Source organism: Sus scrofa, chromosome 15 (genome assembly GCF_054392235.1).
Source record: "Sus scrofa isolate SSC_HxYL_T2T_F1_AM1 chromosome 15, Sscrofa_HxYL_maternal_Yorkshire_Landrace_v2.0, whole genome shotgun sequence".
Lineage (NCBI taxonomy): Eukaryota > Metazoa > Chordata > Mammalia > Artiodactyla > Suidae > Sus > Sus scrofa.
In genome coordinates, this window is record NC_139397.1 from 97,684,771 (window position 1) to 97,701,738 (window position 16,968).

Consider the following 16,968-nt stretch of genomic DNA (forward strand, 5'->3'; position numbering starts at 1 on the left):
TGCAGAAATCCCGTCTGGCCTGAGGAAATGGGGGGACACTGGTGTGGAAAAGCCCTGCCCTATGGGATAGAGGACATCATGGGCTGCTTTAGTTCTGAAAATAGGAACTCACTCTTCAGCAGACACCTGGACACTGCACTAACATGTCTCTGGTTTGCTGGTTAGGCCTTGCTGGGCCTGCTATGGTGCCTTGGGATTTCATGCTCTTTGGTTCTAGCTGCAGAATGTAGCAATAGAATTTAGGGGTTAAAATGCAGGTGCTGAACCAAAATGCCAGGGCTCTATGCTTCCCAGAAGTGTGAACCTGAGCAAGTTTATTTAAGCTTTCCATGGTGCCAAAGGTTATGCTTTACTTGGACATGTAAGTCTATTAATGAAATCTGTTTTAAAGATTGTTGCAAGAATTAAATGATTATTTGTAAAGTGCTTACACCAGTGGCTGGTGTGAGATGGGTACTCTAACAGGCTTTGTCAAAATCCAGTAAGGCTGTACTTTGGATAGCAGCTGCCCAGCTCCAGCCAGCCCTTTTCTGCTCTCTGATGGTGTCCCAGTTATGGAGAGTGCTGCCATCCTCCTTCCTGTGTCAGATCTGACCCAGATGTGTCTTTCTAGGACCACCCAGGGAGATATAGCAACTAAGAGTCATTTTACTTCTCACAGTTTGGTCACTGATCTTTTCATGCTGCAAAGCAATCAGGATTTACAGGAACACAACACATTTTTGTTTGACTCTATTTACCTTGTTGATGCCAAAGCAAAAACTGAACCTGACAAAGTTAAACATGTGAGGAAGACTTTATTCAGGGTTGTTGAAATAGGGAGTGAGGGGAGTTCCCGTCGTGGCGCAGTCATTAACGAATCCGACTAGGAACCATGAGGTTGCGGGTTCGGTCCCTGCCCTTGCTCAGTGGGTGAAGGATCTGGTGTTGCCGTGAGCTGTGGTGTAGGTCACAGACGAGGCTCAGATCCCTTGCTGCTGTGGCTGTGGTGTAGGCTGGCGGCTACAACTCCGATTCGACCCCTAGCCTGGGAACCTCCATATGCCACGGGAGCAGCCCAAGAAATGGCAAAAAGACAAAAAAAAAAAAAAAAAAAAAAGAAAAGAAATAGGGAGTGAGGCCAGAACTCAGGCTGAAATCAACTCTGCTGAGACAAAGCATTGAGGCTGAGAGGAAGATCATGGGTCAAAGGAAAGTAAGTTCTCATTATCTTTACAATGAGAGGTAGTCTTGTATCTTGGAGTAAGGTGCTTGCAGATGTTAGGCTCTTACTACTCTCCCATCAGAACTGAGAGATGACAGTGCTTTCTGCTTTGATGATTACATTTTAAAGAGGTCCTTGAGGAATGTATTCTTGGGTTGTCAAAGTGTCAAAAGACATTTATTTATTTATTTATTTATTTGCTTTTGGGGGCCATATCTGTGGCATATGGAAGTTCCCAAGCTAAGGGTCGATTAGGAGCTGCAGCTGCTGGCCTGTGCCACAGCCACAACAATGCGGGATCCAAGCCGAGTCTGCGACCTACCCCACAGCTCAGGGCAATGCGGGATTCTTAACCCACTGATCGAGGCCAGGGATCAAATCCGAATCATCATAGATACTAATTGTTGCTGCTGGGGAGTCACAATGGGAACTCCTCAAAATATTTTTTAAAAGATTTACGTATATCTGGAAGGGGCAGAAAAAGAACTTGTGATCACAAGTTTTCTAAAGAAAATGTATTAGGAAAAGGGAAGGCAGGACCTAGAGTCAGGAAGTAGCCTATCTAAAGTTTAGTCAAGCCGTAGGAAATGTTAGGGCCATTTCGGTGATCCATGTTTCAGAAATTGGATGGCAACCGATGCAAAATACTGTTTCCATAGAGTTCCTTTGGAAGATGAACGCAAATAGTGAAGTTTCCTTACTAGGCCAGGACAATGGCCCAGCTTCTTTTGGTTACCAGAGTGTCTAATCTTAGCCCTTTCCTCTTTCAGAGGGCAGCTACTCTCACTGACTAAGGAGAAAGCCTCATTTCACTTTCTGTCTTGAACCCTCTGAGTTCTGGTCCACTCAGTAAGGTGATATCCCTCCCTGGAACCAGAGACAGACACTCTGTCCTTGAGTTCATCAAGGCTCCTTAGTTTTGGAAAGAACTACATAGCAGAGGAAAAGTCAGGATTCTAGCTAATTTGGAATTTTTCCTGAACCTCAAAGGGTCGGTTTAACCATGTAGGCCTTCTCACAGAAAGACCCTTTGTGAATATCCACTCCCAACCTGGGTCCAACTATCTCCTCAGTCCTTAGGTGCATACCCATTTCCTTTGAGAAAACTGTTTCCATCCATTCCCAGTCATTGGGTCTTCAGAAACCATCTGGGACTTTGGCAAAATGGTTAGTGATGCCCCTGGCTGTTTAAACCTCATAAAACAGCTAGGGACAAGGGCTTCTTGTCGTATGGAGAAGGGTAGACCTAAGGTCTACTGGTCAGATTCATTTTACATTATTTCTCCCAGGGTGAGCTACAAGCACACTCATTTCTTCACCTCTTATGTTGTATCTGCCAGTCTCGCCCAACATCCAGATTAATTCTCAGGGATGATACAGTCAAAATTGGAGAAGTGTATCCCAAATTTGCAAGCCCATTTCTCTTCTCTCCCACTTTTCCCTGTCTCTTCCTCTTCCCCTGAGGCAATGAGCCCCATTTTTGTGTAGAGCAGTGTTTGGTACCTTTTTTGCTCTGCTCTGGGGTAGGCTTGGGATGGGGAAGAGAAGATTACTGAAATATTAAAGTGCTGCATTACCCAATGGCCCCCAACGGCAGAAGTACACACTGACCTTGGCTCACCTGCTTTTCCTGTTGGTTCTAAGAAGGTTTTTAGAGCAGCTACAGTAGTTTTTAGAGCAGCTACAGTGAGAGCACAGACTTCTGGATGTTTGGGGCAGAGACAAAAAGCATGCTGGACGGTGCATGAACAGACACAGGCTCTCACCTCAAGTTTAGAAGTCAAGAAAGGCCTTATCTTCACAAAAAGGGCCCACAGGCTGCCGTCTGGAGCACTAGGAAGGCACGGCTCTTGACGTGCAGTAGGCCACAGGGCACAACTGAGTGTGTTAAAAAGGCTCACTAACCATGGATTGCCCGGGTAAGAAATGCATGTAGTAATATGAACAGGTTCACAGAAATGCCCAGTGCAAAATGAAAATGTGAAGGTGAGGTCCCTCATTCATAAATTATTAAGAATTTCAAAACAGGGGTTTCCTGTCGTGGTACAGCAGAAACCTGACTAGGAACCATGAGGTTGCAGGTTGGATCCCTGGCCTCGCTCAGTGGATTAAGGATCTGGCGTAGCCATGAGCTGTGGTGTAGGCCACAGACACGGCTTGGATCTGGCGTTGCTGTGGCTGTGGCATAGGCTGGCAGCTGTAGCTCTGATTAGACCACTAGCTTGGAAACCTGCAAATGTCGTGGGTGTGGCCCTAAAAAAAAAAAAAAAAGACACACACACACAAAAAAGAATTTCAGAACAGTGACAGCAGAGGATTAAACCAAGCACAGGGGCCCTTTTGTGTACAAAGCCCTGGGTGATCCCACCATCATCCATGAGATTGGCCTTATGTCTCCCATAAAGTTACTCCAAATGTGTAGGATGCACCATCAAAATTCTTTCCTGCATTCATTTTCCACAGCAAGCAGAGAAAGCTTTGTCCTCTCCACAAGGCAAGGATGTTAGCAGGAGAAGAGGGTTGGGGAGGAGCCCCCCAGGGTTCAGTCTGAACAAAGGCGTCTTTACTCTGCAGTGGAGACTGATTCCCTGTCCCTTTTCCTTCCTTTCCTTCAAAAAAGAGCTTTCCCTTTTTTTTTGGCCGGGGGTGGGGTGGGGTCCCCCCTGTTTTAGGGCATCTGTATCTATGCCTGGTCTGGAAAAGGCTTCCCTTATACATGCTGTCTTTTCCCTCCTCCCTCCTTTTTTAGCAAACACATAGCTCTTTAAAAGACTATGATTTTTTTTTTTTTGGCAAGTTCTGTGGATTTTTATTAGATATACACTGTAATTCCAAACTGTGATTACATGATGTCTGGTTTTCTCTGAACTCAAATTTAATATCCTGAAAAATGGGAAGCTTTATTGCAAGGCTGAAGTACACCAAGAGAAGGGGACCTGGGTGAGCACTTGTGGGTCTCCTGATTATTTTCATTCCACCTCTTAAAATCTTTACCTGGTCATGATTTCATACTTGTTAACCTCCACTTTGCCTTTTAGATTGACTTTTTCATCCTCTTGAATTATGTTCATTGTGCAGTGGTTCTAAACATTTTTTTTTTAAAGACAAATCATTCATAATTTTACAACCTTAATTCTCCAACTGTTTTCACCTTTCCATGTTCCCTTATTGTCCTGGATTATATTTTTGATTGTTGCATTCATAATGGAGTTACAGCTTTTGTCCTGGTGTAGTAGTTGAATTTTAATCCCTTCTAGACTCATAAAGGTAAAATGCATTTATAAACTTAAAGAAGATAAATGAACAATAAAGCCAACAATAAGCCTTAGAATTGCCTGCAAATGGAAGCAAAAGCAATAATCAGAGGTAGAGAGCGTAATAAAATAGAGTTGAAGTGATCTTAGTGGTTATTGGTCCTGTGCCTTTATTTTACTGAAAAGGGAACTGAGGCCCAGACGGTAAATAACCTGCCACACAGTTCCTAGGGGGCAGTCAGGACTAAACAGGTTGCAAATGACTTTTTAAAAATATGACCTGAATAGTACTGTTTCCACACTAGTGTCTTTCTGTGGGACATAAGTTCTTTGAGTATCTATCCTTTATTTGCAGTATGAGGGAGTTGGAACAGATGCTCTTAAAAATCCTCACAGCTCTAAAACTTTGAATCCAACTTGAAATGAACACAACTGGCCCCCTGCCTAGTCAGCCCGGAACACACATAATGAAAAATGTGGTAACAGTTAGAACATTCACTATTTTAGCTTTTAGCAGGATGTGTTGAACACTGGCTCACCAGATCCTTAGGAAAACTGAAGACTGGATCTCAAACTGAATTGTGACAGCACGTCCACTGCCAGACGAATCTGTAGGCTAGTGGCTGCATTTTAAAGTTACGAACTTAGAGAAAAGTGACAGAGTGTTATGTAGACAAATGGAGGGCTCTTGCCTTTCCGGTGGAGAAACCATCCCTTCAGCCTGTCAGGATACTTTTCGTGCAGAGCGAGGCCCCCTCTACTGGTAGGATCCATCACCCACCAAAAAATCAGAACTTGTGAGAAATGGGAGGCGGTGGGGCGGGGGGGGGGGTGGAAATCATAGGATCAGAACAGATTAGAATTGTGAAGAAATGGCTAGTGTAAAATCTCAGCTTTTCATACAAGGAAACAGAGATCTAGAAACCTTAAAATTGTTTTCTCATAAATCTGTTAGCAGCATTCTTAGGAAATGTTCCCATTAAGTGGCAAAAATCTCTGTATTAACATGTGAAATTAACTTCCCAAAATTATAAAGCTCTTGGCAAATGCTTACTGAGTCAAAATTGTAAAAATCCTGCTTTTGCTCAGGGAGGAGTAGGGTTCTCTTACCCTTACGTGAAATTCTGTGCTCCATTTGTCTAAACTAAGGTTTCTTAAATTCCAGTCATTCGAGTCCCTGACATGCTTCTTGCCATAGCCAAGTATGTCTTAGTATTTAATGTTTGTCATTTAATCAAGTCATTTTTTATTTTAGCCTCATCCTATGCAATAGAGTCCATGAAATTTCAAATTTTATGTGTCATGAGTGTGTGTGTGAATATGCATGCAATAAAATGAACAATTAAACAATGTTCTTTTGTGTGCCCGCTAAATTTGACTCATTTTATTGTGTCATGCATTTACAGTGCTTTCCAAAACACTGAGGTAAATATATGTCATGTTTAAGTTACATAAGTATAGTAGCCATGATTTCATTTTTCCATTAAACGAAAGTTGTTTATTGCCTTCCCTTACCTGGTCTCTCCCTCATGCCTTACCCCCTGTCTTGAAGTCTTCCTTCGCCTCCTTTCCATTCTTCCACAGTCTTTGTCAGTATGCACATTTCCTTTTCCCCAGTGAGGTGAGGAAAACTTTCCCTCTCTGCAGCCCACTGGGGACCGTGCCTCATTTGATATTGAACTCCAGGAAACCATATTGAAACAAACTAGTGTTTGATAGAATGAATAAAAAGACCTTTGTATTCTTGTCTTTTTCTAGGAATTGGGGCTTGAGGAATATTGAAAAGTGATGTTATTTCTATTTCATCCTTATAGTCAGCCTTCTCTGAGGAAATGGCACATAAACACAGAAAGTCCAATTTATAAAAACACATTTAATAAATGATTCCTTGAGGAATATACTGGCAAGTCTGTTTTTGTTCAGGCACTGTGAAAGCTGTAATACCTGTAGGGGAGAATGGAGATGAGAAAAAGGTTGATCTTCCTGAAAACTTTTCCCTTATTAAACATTCCTATGGAACTAACTCGAGCTTTGTTTCTTTAGGAATAAAGGGAGCCATTATGCATTTATTGCTGGATGAATACTCTCATTTCCCAGTTAGTTATAACTTGGTAACACTGTGAACCCCCATTACATACAGTGGATTATCTGTATTAAAGCTGATCTGAAAAAGATCAGTTTTGAAATCTCTTGTCATTACAATTTATTTTCTTTTCTTTAACCTATTGTATCATCTGTGTTGGCCCTTAGTAAGAAGTAAGTAAGAGCCTTTTGACACAAAGTATTTATATTTTAAGCAACTTAGGGCCCAAAGAGCTCAGACAGACTTGTACCAAATACAAGCTGTTTTATAACAAGAAGTGCAGAACCTAAAGTTATGTGGAAAACTCTACTCTCAAAAGAAAAAATGTCATTGATTGGATTTTCATTTTGGTAATATTTGCATAGTAGTTTCAGAATCATAGGGAAAAAATTTTTTCTTACAAAATAGCTCATGATAAGCCAAAGATAAATGACTAAACTTGCAGCAATGTAATTCTGTATACTTTCTTATTCTGGGACATTTTAAGCATTTTCAATCCTAACAACAGTTGATTTTTAAAACACTAATGCAAGAAGACTCCAGGACCCCTGGGGAAGAGTGGGTGCTCTGCATTTTCTGTGGCTCCCTAAAGAGATTCTTTCTGATGGCAAACAGATGGAAACCCCGTAGAGAGGTAGATTTCCGCTGCAACTATCACAGGGCTATACCATGCCTTTGAAATGACATCAGCCAGGAAATCAGTGACTGGAGTTTCAGATTTCATAGAAGGATTTGCTTTGCTTTTTGTAGCCCAAAGATGGCAGGAAGAGGCAGTAAATTCTGTCTTAGAACCTCTCCTGGTAGATGTTTAAAGAGATTATAGGAGTAAATCAACTGTCTCAATCCCCTGATGTGATATGGGCCATCCGGTTTGAATTTGAATTTCTTTCGTCTTTCTTCAAGAACAAGTATAAGCCAACAACTCAGAACAAGTTGGGCCTGATAGGTGGAATGCAGTGCTGGGGGATTATCAAGAACTAAAGTATTTATTTTTTATGAAGCTTTTCCTATAACCAGGTTTTATGACTGGAAAGGGCCAAAGCTGAAATAGTACAGTACAAAGATTAGCATTTCTCACTGGAGAAAAAATTAGGTTGCCTCACTTTAACGCTCAGGTTTACTGTTCATGAATAAATATTGCTGTCGTTTTCATTTTCATCTTTCTTCTATTATTATTATTATAGCACTTTTACTGAAAGAGTCCTACACAAATGCGGAATCAAGGAATATATTTTCCGTATGAGTCACTATATGGATTGGTGTTTATCTTGTGGTTTTGCCAAGAAGCAGTGAGCACGCCTCTTGACTTAAGGTGGTTTGTTTGGTTAGGGCAAAACAATTCTCATTTACTTCTACATAAGTGAACAAGAATACAAAAGCATACCCAATCTCATGCTACAATTTCAAAAGGCTAGATGAGCAGTTAATTCTAATCAAGTCATGGTTTTAGGCTGTGTCTTTACAAAGGTCAACTAACTCGGTCCTATTCACTGGAACCTAAGGAGAGGTGCTGGCTCTCAAGGAGGATGTTTAGGGATATGCATAAAAATTCATCATCTCCTTGGATGGCACTCAGAATGTATAAGCTAAATATGCTGAGTGTGGTCTGGGTGCTTTTAGACACAAGTACCAGAGAATTCTGGCTCAAATCAGTTTAAACAATATTATTTTTTCCATTGTATGGGAGACCCAGGAGTAGGGTATGCTCTAGGGATAGATATAATAATGGCTCAAGGATGTTATCAAAGACTCAATTTCCTTCTTTTTCCTCGATATCTTCAAAGTCACCTTCACTCCTTAGACTAGTTTCTGTCATGGTCATAAGATGTTGGCAGCAGATTCAGATTAACAATACACAGAGAAAGAGAGTTCTTCTTATACCTCCCTCCCCCCCGCCCCCTGGCTTTTTTAAGAGGTGAAGAAAGCATTCTCAGAGCTCAAGAAACTTCCATGGTTTGGTAAAGCCTGATTCACAGGCTGATTTATAAATCAATCACGGAAAGGGCAACTGCAGCAAGGGGCTTAGACCAGTGATTCTCAACCTTGACTGCATTTTGAAAGTTGAGAAAAATACTGATACTTGGGTCCCATCCCCATAGATCCTGAGATGCAGCCTAGGGCATTGAGTTTTAAAAGCTCTCCAGGTGATTCTAATGTGCAGACAAGCATCTGAGAACCGTAAACTTAGACCAACATCCAGGGGTGGGGTTAGAATAGGGGTAGGGAATGGATATTAGCTTATAAACCACCATTACCATTAAGTATTGTTATATTTGTAATGTAAATTTTAAAAGGTGAATGTTAATATATAAATGCACACATGAGATTGGAGTCAGGTTTGGAGGAGTTGAGAGGGAGAACAGATGAATGTGGTCCATATTAGAAGAACAAGTTAGATGCCTCCAAAGCCAGTCAAAACCATTTATAAGAATGGTTATGGTAATGCATGGAGAGATAATTTTGACTTTAGCAAAGTATAATAAACTAAGAAGTAATGACAGTAAATAATACTTATGAGTCTTTGAAGAAAAACAGTATGAGAATACTCTTAAATTCTAGAAACTCTCTTTAAAAATTTGTACCAGAAGTTCCTGCTGTGGCATAGTGTATTAAGAGCTGGTGTTGTGTCTGGCAGACAGATTGCATCCCCAGCCCTGTGTGGTGGCTTAAGGATCTGGCATTGCTGCAGCTGTGGTCACAGCTCCTGCTCAGATTTGATCCCTGGTCCAGCTGTGTGGGGTGCAGCTGAAAAAAAAAAAAAGTCTGTACCATCAAATTTTAGAGCTTCTAGATACTTCGGTATTTTTTAAAGCCCTTCTGTAAAAGACTAAGACTTCTTAGAATTTCTTGAATGCATGGTATAAAAAAATTATTTTAAAAAGAGGTCTCGCTGGTTTAAAAGCCTCATATGAATGAATTTATAATACCCCAGACTGACTGCCTTAAAAAATTCTGGTGCCCAGATTTTTTTCATTTGTTCATTTTTTATAATTTCTGTAGGTTTGGCAACAGGATCATTTTATTCTCAAAGAGATTGCACTCCTTCCTGCATGGCAGGCATGCAGCATCCACGTGGTTACTGTTGTGTTTGTATAGAGCAGTGGTCCTCAACCTTGGCGACACATTCAAATCACCTGAGAGTTTTCAAAAACGGACCCCTCCTTTCTACTCCCATACCCATAAATTAAAACAGAATCTTTAGAGACTAGGGCCCAGGAATCTCTGCATTTGAGAAGTTTACCAGCTGATTCTGATGTAGAGTGAGGGCTGAGAGTTGTTAGTACAAAGGGAAAAAAGAAAGTAGATAAGGGACTCAATCTATTCTCTTGTTTTTAGCTTCTTTTAATTTTTCCTCCCAAGACCTAAGCTAAACTGAGTAATCGATCTTGTGCAAGAGTGTAAGCATTTAAGGTCTTGTCTCAAAAGGACTTGCAAGTAAAGGTAAAACTTTATGGAGCCTCAAAAGTCTCTAGTAACACCACACATACTTGTGGAAGCAGCTGGTTCTCTACAGTGAACTGAGAATAAGTACCTCATGCATGGGCCTTTACATTTGAGGTGCAAAGAAGCCATCTGACAGCTGTTTTTACTGTGGTTGGTGGCCTAGAGACTATAATGGGAAAATGAGAATCACCAACTCGAAGAAGGATCTTAAGTGATTTTTTTGGAGTTCCCTTGTGGGACGGTGGGTTAAGGAGCCAGTGTTGCCATTGCTGTGGCTTGGGTTGCGGCTGTGGCATTGGTTTGATTTCTGGCCTGGGAACTTCTACGTGTGACACCCACCCTTCCAAAAAAGTGGTTTTTTAAAGAGGTGATCAAAGAACACGTGGGTCAGTCATCTTCATACCCAGCCCTGACTCTGCCATAGCTAATTTTGGGTCTGCTGCAAACAATGCGTGGTGCCCACTCAAGCCCCCTCCAGCACACTTTTGAGAAGTGCAGGTTGATTTAGGCCAGCCCACAAATATGCTCACTGAGGGTACTTTAGGAAAAGCTTATTAGGCCACCAGTTAAACAGGTACCAGGAATGGAAGTTGTAGAAGTCATGACTCTGGAAAAAGAAATGCTTAGCATTGATAGAGTCAGAATAATTTGGAGGGAGTGCCCGTCATGGCGCAGTGGAAACGAATCCAACTAGGAACCGTGGGGTTGCAGGTTCAATCTCTGGCCTCGCTCAGTGGGTCCAGCATTGCTGTGATCAGTGGTGTAGGTTGAAGATGTGGCTGGGATCTGGCGTTACTGTGGCTGTGGCGTAGGCCAGCAGCTGTAGCTCCAATTCGACCCCTAGCCTGGGAGCCTCCATATGCCATGGGTGCAGCCCTAAAAAACAATAATAATAATAATAATTTGGGGAAAAAAAACCTTAAGGGGTAAAATGTGGTCAAGGGGAAAGAGCACAGGAGTTGAGCCAGAAGCCCTGGATTCTGATCCTGGTTTGGCCACTATTTGCTTTTGGGCATGTCATATTAATGGCTGAGAGCATTAGGTTTCTGATCCAAGAGATGCGCTAGCCCAAGCCTAAGGCTCATTGTTGCAGATTCAGTCAAATATTTATTGTAATACCCGACTTGTAACATAATCTATTTGTCATATCTACAAATATTGTAGAATGCATTTATGATTTTTCCATCTTATATTCCACATAGTTATTTCGAGAATAATTTTACCATTTGCCATTCAGTTCATTATAAATCTCATATACATTGTCAGAAAGTATCTCTTTACTTTTCTGAAAGGGGCTAATAACTATTTTCAGTATCTTGGTCAGATCATGTATAGTTCACCACTGTTCTTTGGCATTTTGTCAAAACAGTTTAAATGTAATGAGTAAGTACAAGAACAAAAGACCTGAAATCAAAAATGCTCTATTAACTCCTTTTTCTAACAAACACACAAAATAATGGCACTCCTTAGCATGGTGGGTATGAAGTATTCTCTTGTAGCAATGTGTTTCTGTTATGATTCAATTCCTGAAGCTTTCTTTTGCTTTACAAAGTATGTTGTGATATATACATTGTATTTCCTGACTTAAAGATGAACTCAACATCCTAAATTCTGTGAAGTATATATTATCCTTTCCAAATATGAAATGCATAAATTATAGGAGATGGCTTTGGCAAATTTGGAATAACTGGGACCAAGAGGTTGAATCTTACCTTGTGTAGCAGAGAAATACTAACCAGCCAGTAATTTCTTGGTGAGTCTTGACAAACTCTTCACACTCTTTGAACATATTTTTTCGAGCATTTACCATGAATGCTGGTGAAACCTTTAGTGACATGTTTTTTATCTTAAGCATTTGCCTCTTGTACTAGAATAATTGGAAACAAAATAATAATAGCAATAAGCGCTTTCCCACACACCTTACTTGAGTCCTGTTAGCACAGTGCAACTTTAGCCATTTGCTTTTTTTTTTTTTTTTTTCCAATGGCTGCACCCGTGCCAGATCCTTTAACCCACTGCACCAGGCCAGGATCTAACCCATGCCTCTGCAGCAACCCCCTCCCTAGATGCTGCAGTCGGCTTCTTAACCTAATGTGCCACGTGGGAACTCTCACCATTTGCTATTTTGAACTGAGGTATCCAGTCATTGATAATGAAATTACAATAACTCTGGCTCAGGTTGTCAGTGTCAGAAAGTGAGACATGTGGACAAGGAGAAATCTCGACAAGGCTCTTTACTTCTGCAGAAGGGCGCGGGCACTCCAAAAAGTGTGCGTGCGGAACGAAGGACCCTCCCCTATTTATCCCTAACGCAGGTGATGTACCTGTCATCTTCCCATTGGTCAGGTCAGGGCACACACTCCTCCCGATTGGCTAATTTGAAACAAATTGTTACTGGGAGAAGAGGGAAGGGAGGGGTCGCAGGAAGGCGAAACCGGAGCAAAATGGAGTAACCAAGATTTCCTTTGATAGAAAAGACATTATGTTACTTTCTACATAATGATGAGTTTAATTTCACAAATATGTGAGCTTTTGAACAAGGACTTGGACTCAGTGCACACGTTCACCTAATAATATTCACGATGAAGTTATTGGCTGGTCCTGCTTTAACAAATGCTCATTTTTCATGCTAGAAATATAGGTAGAATTTTATTTTCTAATAATTTTTCTCAGAGTTCCTGCTGTGGCTCAGTGGTTAACGAATCCGACTAGGAACTGTGAGGTTGAAGGTTCGATCCCTGGCCTTGCTCAGTGGGTTAAGGATCCGGCATTGCCATGATCTGTGGTGTAGGTCGAAGACGTGGCTTGGATCCCACCTTGCGGTGGCTCTGGTGGCTACAGCTCTGATTAGACCCCTAGCCTGGGAACCTCCATATGCTGTGGGAGCGGCCCTAGAAAAGGCAAAAAGGCAAAAAAAAAGAAAAAAAATTTCTCTATAAAGGCAATTCCTTTTCTAATATGTACACCTTATGGTGCAGACGAAGTTTCAGTATATGATGGATAAATCTTGGCCCAAATCCAAAGGAGTAGTTTTAATTAAACAGCCAAAAGAACCTCACTTTATAGAGGGATTCAAGTATAAAGTGATCATCTGAAACTACCCTCCCTCCTTCTCCCAAAATAATATTAAAACAAGACCACAGTATACCTGTGGCTAATGAATTACCTTCAGGCTAATGCTCCTCTCTATTTTTTAAATATAACATAATTATGGATACAGAAAAGCAAGTATGCTCCAAAGTTAAGAGTATATTTTAATTTATTCCTGATGTCATGGAACATTTTAAATAATAAAAACATCAGACATATTTAAAATTTCAGTCACTGTTTTCCTATTGAGGTCAAAGAGTTTAAAACAAAGTATAGGGGTTACTGCAAGAATACAAATAAGACTCACTGTATTCTACAAATTACACAGATCCAGCGCTTTTGGTGATTCCTTTTAAAATTTTCTCTGGTTTTACTATCTTGAGAGTCACTTTTATTGATAAATGTTATCTCAATTTGCAAAAATGCATGGTTCAATGGTTGCTAAAGTCACCTTGATAATCATAGAGCTAGCTCACCTGACACTTACTGCTAAAATGTTGATAGGCATGTTTTATACCTGCTTGTGGTTTCAACTGCCAGCTTTCAGGAAAGGGGCCCTGTTGTAATCGACAAAAGGGAGAAAATAAAAGATAAAAAGGAAAAAGCAAAGGGGGTTGGTAAGGAAAAGAGATTTTTCATTTCTTATCTTGTGATACACTCTGTAGCAGTAAACCCTACTACCTCTTAAACAGACCCTTTTAGAAAACACTGCAAAAGAAAGCTTTATAAACTGGAAACTGTCTTCCTGTTCACTGTGGCTTTGTCCTTTTGTAAAGTCTGCACGACCTCCCTCCTTTGTGTATTAAATAAAACAAGGGTGTAAGGACTGATGATTCGATTTGGTGAGTTAGTTACAGAAGTGGCTCTGGCATCTGTTACTCCCACTCTGTTATCCATTACTGCTGTTCTGTTAATGGCAGCAGACGTGTGATTAACTACCAAGATTTGGACATGAAGGGGATCCAAGGTGGGCTGTGAAGTAAATCACAGAGCTAAAGCTTCGTTTCATCTTCACCTCACTGTTCCTCTCTTTCCAGATTGCTGGTAAACTGGCAGCTGGAAGCCTTCACCTCAGGGGCAGGGAAACACTGGTTATTTCAAGAATAATTGACCCAAAATGCATATTATAATAATTTGTTAATAACACTCCCAGAGTATATAACATTAATGTATCATCTGGGGGAAGAATTAAAAGAATATCTCTCCTTTCCCAACAAATACATACATTACTAGGTATACTGAAAGGGGGAAATTAAGAGAATTAATTTTTAAATATTTACAAAATTCTTAATTTATGCACAACCATACCAGAGAATGAAGGGTTGTAAGCAAATCTCCAAGTGAAAAAAAAAAAAAAAAAAAGACAAAAGTCCAAATTTCTTAGTAGTAAAAATGTTGTAGCATCCAACAGTTAGATAACATTTACCTGTGGTGATGTTTAATGTAATGGAAGGTAATGTTAACCCCTCATTTGCCTGAAGGGTTAATGTTTTCCCTCATAGCCAAAATACCAGAAATTATTCATTTGTAATACAAATAAATATTGTGTTTCCTTTGTGATTTGTGTATATATATTCAGGTCATAAAAAAAAGACAACTTTCTTCTATATGGCTTATACAGAATCATATGTTACAGCCAGAGGTAACTTAAAGAGGGTCTGGTAGTTGGAAGGACTAAGACCTCAAGGGGTAAATGGACTTCTTTAAGCCTAAAAGTTGACCGTGGGGAGTTCCCGTCGTGGCACAGTGGTTGACGAATCCGACTAGGAACCATGAGGTTTCGGGTTCAATCCCTGGCCTTGCTCAGTGGGTTAAGGATCTGGCGTTGCCATGAGCTGTGGTGTAGGTTGCAGACTCGGCTTGGATCCCGAGTTGCTGTGGCTCTGGCGTAGGCTGGCGGCTGCAGTTTCTGTTAGACCCCTAGCCTGGGAAACTCCACATGCCACAGGAGTGGCCCTAGAAAAGGCAAAAAGACAAAAAAAAAAAAAAAAGTTGACTGTGGAAGGTCTGGAACTCATGGTCTTTTCATTAATTTTTAAATATTTACAAAATATTCAGTGCTTACTTTTCCCTACACTGAACGTATTACAAGGTGTCTACACTTGATACTTGTTGGTAGTTCACCAGGAGGCACAATCAATTCTTGAAAATAAAAAATGGAGTATGAAAGGAAATTTTGATGATAGAACTTAAGACCAACCAAGCAACCAAATTATGAAAGAAAAATGAAGTCACAAACAAAACCTCATACTTGAAAAGAACCAATTCTCATCCACTTCTAAAGGAGCTTAGGGCAGGGACCAAACTCGACTTTGCTGAGCAAGTTGAAGGACTTAAAAAAATGGAGTGGAGTGAAGACATAAGTTAAAGTAAGAATTGGTTTTACTGGACAAGACAGTCTTTCCTGAGATGGTGTAATGAACATATATTTATTTGCTGATTGAGAAATGGCACAGCCATGAACCATTACACCCAAGTCATCAGAGGAGTGCAAACACACCACTCTAACAGTCACTGGCTCATGTCACACCCTTTTCTACAGCCCAGAGTAGAAGAGAAGCTGCACTTTATTTATTTATTTATTTATTGTCTTTTTGCCATTTCTTGGGCTGCTCCAGCGGCATATGGAGGTTCCCAGGCTAGGGGTCGAATCAGAGCCGTAGCCACCGGCCTATGCCAGAGCCACAGCAACGCGGGATCTGAGCCGCGTCTGCAACCTACACCACAGCTCACTGCAACGCCGGATCCTTAACCCACTGAGTAAGGCCAGGGATCGAACCCACAACCTCGTGGTTCCTAGTCGGATTCGTTAACCACTGCGCCACAACGGGAACTCCCAGAAGCTGCACTTTAGAGTTACTTGCTTATGCAAAGATGTTACTCTAGCAATTGTTGCCTGAGGGTGAGACCTGTTGACTGTTACTGGCAGAGAGAATGCAAAAGTGATTAGCTCATACTGTGTGCTCCCTACTCTTCTTAATAAAACGGAAAGTTTCCTCAAATTATATTTGTTATTTTAATTTTAAGATGTACAAAGTTCAAATGTAACAACATAAAGTTGTCAAAGATATAGATTAAAAAAAAATGCGTGAAATGAGGGTAATAAAGCCGTTTGGGTAAAATCCATTATCAGGAGTTTCCGTGTGGCACAGCAGAAAATGAATCTGACTAGGAACCATGAGGTTGTGGGTTTGATCCCTGGCCTCGCTCAGTGGGTTAAGGATCTGGCATTGCCGTGAGCCGTGGTGTAGGTTGCACATGTGGCTTGGATCTGGCGTTGCTGTGGCTCTGGCGTAGGCCAGGAGCTACAGCTCTGATTATTAGACGCCTAGCCTGGGAACTTCCATATGCTGCAGGGGCGGCCCTAAACAGACAAAAGACAAAAAAAAAAAAAAAAAAAAAAAAAAAAGTTCCCTTATCAGACATTACTGCATATTTCAACCTATAACCTCATAAATCAAAGCTTTCAATTGTCTGGATTCATATGTGACTTCATTCTTTCCAATATTCATTCTTTCTTCTTGCAGGGGTTGTTCAGTAATGGCAGGTATGTTAACTGAGTGTCCCAGTTAACATGCAGACAGGAAACTGAAACTGCAAAATATTTTTTCTTTACCTCTTCCAGAAGTTAATTTGTAATAGAAGGAACCACTTGGTTTGGAAAGGAGCCCCTTGCTTGACAGAGGACATTATGTTTCCTATACTTAAGCAAATGGAAAATTTCCTCCAATGTATATAGCATATAAACTCATTTCATAATCACTTCAGAATTTCCTCCAAATATGGGACCATCACCATCAACTAGATAAATGGTACTAGCTTGGATAATATAGATTAAAAATGACATAAATTTGAGTCCATGCAATAGAAATCAAAGTGAGCCAAATTCTCAG

The 16,968-nt window shown here is 40.8% G+C and overlaps 1 protein-coding gene across 2 annotated transcripts in view; it reads left to right on the plus strand.

The window, feature by feature from the left end:
- Positions 1-16,968, plus strand: part of LOC146396009 (uncharacterized) — a 138,431-nt gene that overhangs the window by 40,875 nt on the left and 80,588 nt on the right. The gene's annotated exons all lie outside the window — the stretch shown is intronic.